The sequence below is a fragment of the Triticum dicoccoides genome, chromosome 2B, assembly GCF_002162155.2.
Source record: "Triticum dicoccoides isolate Atlit2015 ecotype Zavitan chromosome 2B, WEW_v2.0, whole genome shotgun sequence".
Classification (NCBI taxonomy): Eukaryota; Viridiplantae; Streptophyta; class Magnoliopsida; order Poales; family Poaceae; genus Triticum; species Triticum dicoccoides.
The window spans coordinates 335,131,084-335,139,119 of record NC_041383.1 but is presented as its reverse complement, the minus strand read 5'-3'; positions in this window follow the sequence as shown (position 1 = coordinate 335,139,119).

Genomic DNA, 8,036 nt, shown 5'->3' with positions numbered 1-8,036 from the left:
AGTCATATCATTCGGTAGGATATCCCTCGCTGTTAGGCTGGATGGTAATACGAGGCAAAGTTTTACCCTAGTTTGGATCGGACCCTTGCAGTTGAAGAAGAGCCTACTCCTGGTACTGTATATTAGTGATAGGGGTGTGTACAAAGTACACGTGAATACCATGCATTGTGCGTGTGTGTATACTATCGATGAACTAGCCCCCAAGCTTGTATAACATACTAAGGGCCTAGGGTTACAAATCATATATAGTCGGCTTATCACCAGTGGGGATAGATTCCTCCGCGACTCTGGTAGCTTCGTGTTGTACGCCGAGTCCTCCACATGGGTCTTCGTATAATACATCTCGATCCAACCTATATGTGGCGCAGGATGGAACCAACCCATGAGTCTTCATGTTGACCCACCACAACTAGAAATGATGTGCCCACCACACCACACACGCAATCGGCCACTAAGAAAATAAGCATATACAATAGTACAATGGTATCTAGCTCACGATATGTCTCCATATTTTTGTTGATGACACTGACGGACTTTGCATTTGTTGCGTGCTCCGCATTTTGTTGACGACACTTACGGTCATTGTATTTGAAGCGAAAGCACGATATGGTCACTAGACTTCAGAATAAGCTCATCATGGTCACCACAAACATTTTGTCGTGCTAACCAGCATGTTGTTGGATGGTTAGAGGATAGTGGTTTCTCGAGCCCACCAAGGTTAAAGTCCCGGTGCTCGCATTTATCTTGTGTTAATTTCAGTATTTTCCGGCGATGTACATTCAGTGGGAGGAGACGTTCCACTCGACTACGAGGCACCTATGGTGACTTCGTAAAATCTCAAGATCATATATGTTGGCCCACTCTCTCGAAGGTGCTCATAGGGGCAGGGTTCACGTGTGTGCGCTTATAGCGGTGAGTGCTTGCACGTATATATGAGCCCTTGCGTCTGTACCATGTTAAACAAGTACATGTCAAGATTATACGGTCACTGGCTCACCCGTACAACTCCGTATTTTGTTGATGACACAATCAATTGACCAGTCAAACGGCGCAACTAGTGTTGCACCATTGGGGCGCGTAACCGTGGGGCCCACCTGTCAGCCCGTATATGAAAGAAAGAAATGGTAGTTTGAGTCTGTACTGTGTTAATAAAATAGGAGTACATTTTAGGGTGATCATACGGTCACTGGCTTAGCATACAGCTCCGTAATTTGTTGATAACACGATCAATTGACCAGTCAAACGGTCCACACTCAGCAGCGCACATTACCATAGGGCCCACCCATCAGCGCGTATATGAAGGACAGAAATGGCAATAAACTAGTGGTTGGTGGGTATTCGAAGTCATGAGACCTCTAGTTGGCAGTCACCGGCGGTTGGGGGGCGTTCATTGGGCGGTGGGGTGGGGATCCCCGGAGAAAAAGCTCGGTACGTGGGGGGCTAGAGGGATGTCCGGTGCGACGGCGGACCGGTGGTGGGGAGTGGTTTCCGGGAGGGCGGGCCGGCTGCGGGCGGTTCAGCCGGTGGTGGCTGGCAGCTCAGGGGGGTGGAGTTTGATGATAAACTGGAGGCCCTTGATTTCGTATCCAACGGCTGGAAAATCTAATGACCAGAGATGAATAAGTCAGTCGACTGACATGTAGCCTCACCCCGCACGTACACATGCACGCACGCATGTAGGCGTGCAACACTGACACGTACACATAACGTACACACGCACGCATGCTGGTGTGCAACACTGACACGTACACATGCACTCATGAACACACGCATGTATGCATCCATGCATGCAACACTGAAACGCACCCTTGCACGTACGCAACACTCGCACGCCTGCATGCACACAGCACATGACGCAAGACACACGCTCAACCTATATGTGCATGCACCCTTTGTTAAGGACATGGATTGTTACGGGTATTAATCAATCTTATCTGTGATAAGCAGAACATTGATGTTTGCAGCGGTCTTTATGAATCACAACGTATCGAACGGGCTATCAACATAGTAGGCTTAACTACATGAAAAAGATGATGTCACACTCAATGAACAAACATCGGTATATGAAATGCCCGCTTCTGACCGCCCTGGCCCACCAAAGGTTCCTCTGTTGTGCGCTGCCTGCGTTGGGTCACTGACATGCAGGCCATGCACCCAAAGAGCCCACACGTCAGTGGAAGAACGGCGTGGTGTCCTAGGTCAGAGTCGAGGGTGCCACTCGCGGCACGCCCGGCTAAACACGCCTCTGTGCCGCATTCAAACACCTCCATGAAACCCGCCCGTGTGGAAGCCGAGAAACCCACTCTGGACACACGTCCGTTCATGACCGGGCCGGCGTTAAACGCAACGTCGGCCGAGCTCCTCCCGTCCGCCGTCTATTTAATCTCCTATTTAAACGAGGCCAAACGCCGCCCAAGAATCGCACACCTCCACCTCTCCCTATCTCCTCCACCATTTTGTCCACTCTTACAATGGCTTACGAAGAGTAGTTATTCCGCATCCAAGCCGGCTGGGTAGCCCATCGGATACGAGCTATGCAGCTCGCTGATCCACCTCCCTCCCCTCGCCCGACGGAGCCAGTTGCCGCCCCAAGCCGGTGTGCGGTTCAGCAACTCGCCGCTCCAGGCCAGCTCAACGAGGAGCAGCGCACGGGCGTCGTTGCTGTCGTCCACACTGCCGCCTCGTATCGCATCTCCCATTTCTGTGGCCGAGACTCCCATGCCGGCGGCCGCGCCATGCAAGCAGTGACAGAAGCCGGGTGCGCGGAGAGCGACGAGTCGGTGGCCAGAGCCTCCGCGTCCACCGCCATCATCGAGGAGAAGTAGAACACGGGAGGCCGCTGCCGCTGGGGTCCCATGATGGCCACCGCGGAGGCGACGCTGGCGTACACAGCAGGTGTCTTGCTCGATCCTTTTGTCGCGAGGACCTTCATCGACGCTGCATGGGCTCCACGGAAGAGGGGAATGTTAAGATGAACTCGAGCCAGTGCCGTCCATGGAGAAGTAGTGGCCGGTGATGAACTCGAACCGGTGCCGGCCACCATCATCTTCGGCACCAGCCAATGATATCAGTTGGGCAGTGGGGAAGCGAACCATCCTTTGCGCTGAAGCATATACCTCCGGGGCTCCCAGCAGTCCGGTGATCGTGCTGCCGGACACAAATCGATCGGCGGGCGACCATTTAGGCCAGGTATTATATACCTATGCTGTCCAGAACTAGCACCGCGTAGTTCATTTGAATGTAATGAAATCCGTCATGTTTGTGTGAAAATCCGGTATTTTATATGATTTCCGTCATTATTTATATGAAATATCAGTTTGTCTACGTGTTTGCATGAATTTTGTCCGGTTGGTTGAGTTGTTGTCATAATGTGTGCAGCTACGGTTGGATGGCATAATTTGCGGGTCACCGGTCGGTCTGCGGGCGGCTCGGGCGGCGTTGTGGGACAAACAAACACAGCTCGTGCGAGCTCGTCTCCAACGTGCGTGCAGGAGGATGCATGACAGCATGAGCACCCGAGCCATTCCTTGTTCATCGGTGGCAAAGGCACCGGTGGACAAAAGGGTCACCAATATTTTGGCTACCCCGGGCAAGATCCAAACAGCCCCTCCCAACAGATTCAAATCCCTCGTTCGCCATGGAATTTTGCCATGTGTTGTTTTCATGGACTAACAAGATGCCCGTGCATTGCACGGAACATCAAGATGCATTTTTTACAAACTCCCGCATGCATGCAAGGGATAATTAATGTCCTCCTTTGCTAGTACCACGAGGCAAACACCATTAATATTGCATCGATTAGTGTTAATGGCCTTGTATATCTGCAAATTGTAATTTTGATAGTGGCCCCTTGTATATAAAAATGGAGGGGGAAATATGAGAGATAAGGTGAGGAGGAGTGGGGCGTGGTGGCAGTGGCGGAGCTACAAGCGGTATGTTGGGCGGGCCAGATTTGGCTAAGCTAATAAAAAGCGTGCCAACTTTACCTTGTTTGAGATAACTTTGCCATAACCATACTGATTTAACCATGGATTGGGCGGGCCATAGCACAGTTTTGCCTGTGCATAGCTCCGCCACTGCGTGGTGGTGACTGGTGGTCGGACTGGGCGGAGGCATGGGGATGGACGGTGCATTATGTCTATGTTTTTATCTCTCTCACACACACCCACGTAGGTGGGGACGTGCACGAAGACAAGAGGTGCACGCACGGCGCACGTACTCCCGTCTCTTTCCCAACCACACCCGCGCGGGTACACAGTGGAGCTCATTTCTGTACAAAAAAGGCAGCCCACGTGGTAATTTGGCACGTGTACTAGTTGTCCACTTGGTGGAGGGAGGATCATCTACCACGGGTGAACAAACAAGTTGCGACTTGACGCGTTACGTTAAATTAAAAAAGAGGCAAACCATGTGGGGCCTACCTTAGAGGCAAGGCTCTATACACTGGAGTACTTTTGATGTGTCTCGTCAACTCGCAGAACGAGGAGAAGCTTGCTTAGTACACCGTCTCCCCCGCCCACGGGTGCAGTGGCTCGTAGGATGAGGTGAAGCTTACTACTACTGTACGCCTTTACGCCCGCTCCCTCGCCCACGCGCGCAGTGGCTCGCAGCACGAGGAGAAAATTTTACTACTCCCTCCGTTTACTCCCCGTCCCTACTACGTACTTTGGTTAGTACTCCCTCCGTTTACTTATACAAGGCCACTATAAAAAATACATTTTGCATCTATACAAGGCCACAAATAGTAATCGAGACAAAAGTTACTACTCCCTCCTTTCCAGTTTATGGCTCAATTTCAAAATCTCTCCAACCAAGGTAGACGGTGAGTGGTCGAATTAATTTCGTAGTTTGCACAGCATGCTTGTTTTTCTCAAGAAGTTATGTTTACCGAGGCATTAATTAGAACGAATGCATGAATGACCACTAAATTTCCATGAACTTGTACATGCATTGGTTAGTTTCCTCTTGACACTGCTTGCGTCGGGTGATCTAACGCACCTCGAAATCCAACATGTAATGGTACTACTACTAGTATAGTAGAATTGAGACTTATCAAACGGAAAAACGAATGTTTTTAGATGATCCCTATAAACCCTAGTGGGTACGTACTCCGTAAAAACAGATTTTTCCAAAACTAAGTTGCTCCCTTTCATGAATTTTGTAGTATACTCCTCCGTCATCGCTCCCTTTCATGAATTTTGTACTTCCTGTCGCCGACATGTGGCACATATAGCAACCGGGTCAACGTGTAAAGCACCAAATAATAGTGCAGAACAGCAGGGGGACACACCCCACTCGTACCGGCCCAGTAGTAGTAATGAGCAATGAGACGTCAAATCACAATGTCGCACCTTCCTAGACAGACGAAGCAACCATTATTTCACACTTCGGTTCGACATCATCTCAAACCACGTACTAGTATTGCTTCTGCCTCAAGAGGGACACGCGCATCGCCTTGGCACATCATGACACGTGGGACCGCATGACAGGCCATGCTCCCCCGCCGATCGCTCGGTAAAATCACCTCATTTTTACTATACTTCCTCCGTATCGATTACTACATGGCATGCACATCGTTCTAGGTTGAGAATTTAACTGGCTATATATATGTGATGAACAGTACTCTAGCCTTTTAAAAAATGTATACTTTTGTATAGTAGTACTATCGATGGATTGCGCCATGGAGCAAAAATTGAAATTTAAAAAAAAGGTGAGAGCGCTCATCGCCAAATTATGCATACAGTACTATTAAAAAAGCTAGTACGTGCTTAATTGGGGTGCTAAATTCTATTAAAGAAATACTAATAGTATGTACATACTGAAGAGTTAAAGTAACAAGAGGAAACATAACATAGTTCTGCTGGGAGCTCAGCACAACACACCCCTCAAATTAAACTAAGCACACCTGAAATTAAACTATGCAACTAATCCGGTAGACACTGCATTAGAAGTTTAGAACCACCATGAGCAACGACACTGCCACCTTACGCGGAGTCCTCGTCCACGTCCTCAACTTCGTCCTTGTCCCTCTTCCTCTTGGCCGATACTTCTTTGCTTGAACCGCCAACTTGGCTGTTGCTCTTCATCCAACCCTTGTAGATATTGAAACAAAGGTAGCCATCCATTGCAGCGTAGTGGATTTGGTCTATATCTAGTACATTCCGCTGCCATGCATGACGATGAAACATGTAATGAGGTTTCTCCAGTTTACGGTACGAAGGATGAACCATGGCTCCTGCCAAGGTCAGCATTGAGGGCTGACGAGTGGGCACCAGCCGATTCTTCTGGAGGTTGAAGGGGTTACCTACAACAAGGCCTATCCGACCCAAGACTTCTTTGTCGTTCTTAAAGTCTGCAGTAACGAATTTCACTGTTTTGTCCTCGAGGAAGTTCTTAAAATCCTGGCACTCAACGTCGGCATGGCATATGTGGTAGACCAAGCAAACGTTATGTACGCAAACCTGGATCACGGTGGGCTTCTTCCTCTCTTCGTCCTTTAGATCCTTCTCTTGTCCCAGGACTATGGTGTACTCAACATCTAGCCCAGCGACCCACTCGTCATATGAGTTTTCGAACATGCGTCTGAAGCGAGAAAGGCATCCTTTCACCGTCGCGGAAGAACGGGTGTAGATGATGTCGAACTCATCGCTGGTGATAATTCTAACCTTGTACTCACCGCCGATCGAAGAGATTTGGGACGCCATGGATTTGGGAGGAGGGTTAGGATTAGTGGAACTGTCGTAATGTGAATGGACGGGACGACTAGGAGCGAACCGCCGTAGTATTAAAGGACGTGCGGGGACGAGTAGGAGCGAACTGCCAGCGTGCGAACGACAGGGTAGTGGCTTTCCATTCTCCATGATATGGGCTTCCGAGAGCCCTTGGATCTGAGACCGAACGGTTGCATGGCGTGATTCTAGACCTATGGGTGAATATCCTATCCTGGAGGGTTATTCTGCAAATTTTTAGCAACTTAGCATGCGACCGTTTGATCTTAGATCCAAGGGTTGCCAGCAGCCCGTATCATGGTGGCGCCTACCACGACCGTCGCGTCGCTCGCGTGGTCGCGCCCTTGCAGATTTAACACGGTGTGTTAGGCTATCTGATGTTGGCATGTCATACATAGTCATCACTTAGTCACTCATACTACAACAAGGTTGGCTATAAGTGTATTTTTTTGCTCCTCTCTATCTCTTTCTTCGTACTCCCTCCGTCCCATAATATAAGAATGTTTTTGACACTAGTGTAGTGCCAAAAACGTTCTTATATTATGGGACAGAGGGAGTACTAGTATTTATTGCATTTGCCAAGGAGTGACCTCTTCCAATGAAATGGTGTTGCTAAGTTTGCTTCATTTAATTAGCTATAGACTCAAAATTGTCTTTTCACCTAGGTACACGCGCTTAGCACCGTTTCTTCCTTAGGTCACCAAACTAGTCTCTCTCTTCTTGATTAACTTGCCACATCAGACTTTATGCCTATGTGGCAAGCTTAAGCACCTATAGGAGCAAGTAAGTACAATAGTGCGCTTTCACTACAAAAAAAAAGACACATCCGTGACATTTTGGGCCGAACGAAAAAAAAAATTGTCATACATATGACACTTCTATGACGATAAATGTGACAAAACCCGGTATCATCATAGATGTGGTGGGCTCCTACTTCTATGACAAAAAATCATGACAGAAAATGGGCTTTTCGTCCTGGGCGGGCCGGAGATGCAGCTGCATGACATTCTTTGGGTCGTCCATGACGGAAAAAACCATGGTAGAAGCAAGGGGGAGGAAAATTTCGAGGAGTTGCCGGTTACGGTGGGAGGTCGGGGGCGGAGCGATGCGCATTTCTCTCGTACGTACGCGCGTGTGTGCGAGGCGTTGGCTCTAACTGAACCCGAGCGAGGCAATGGGCTCTAACTGAACCCGAGCGATTGCACTGCAGGCTACGCGTTACTAAACCCGAGCAATCGATCGATGGCTATTAACGGAACCCGATGGAGCGATTCCTTCGCTACTACTGCTAACTGAAGACGATCGATG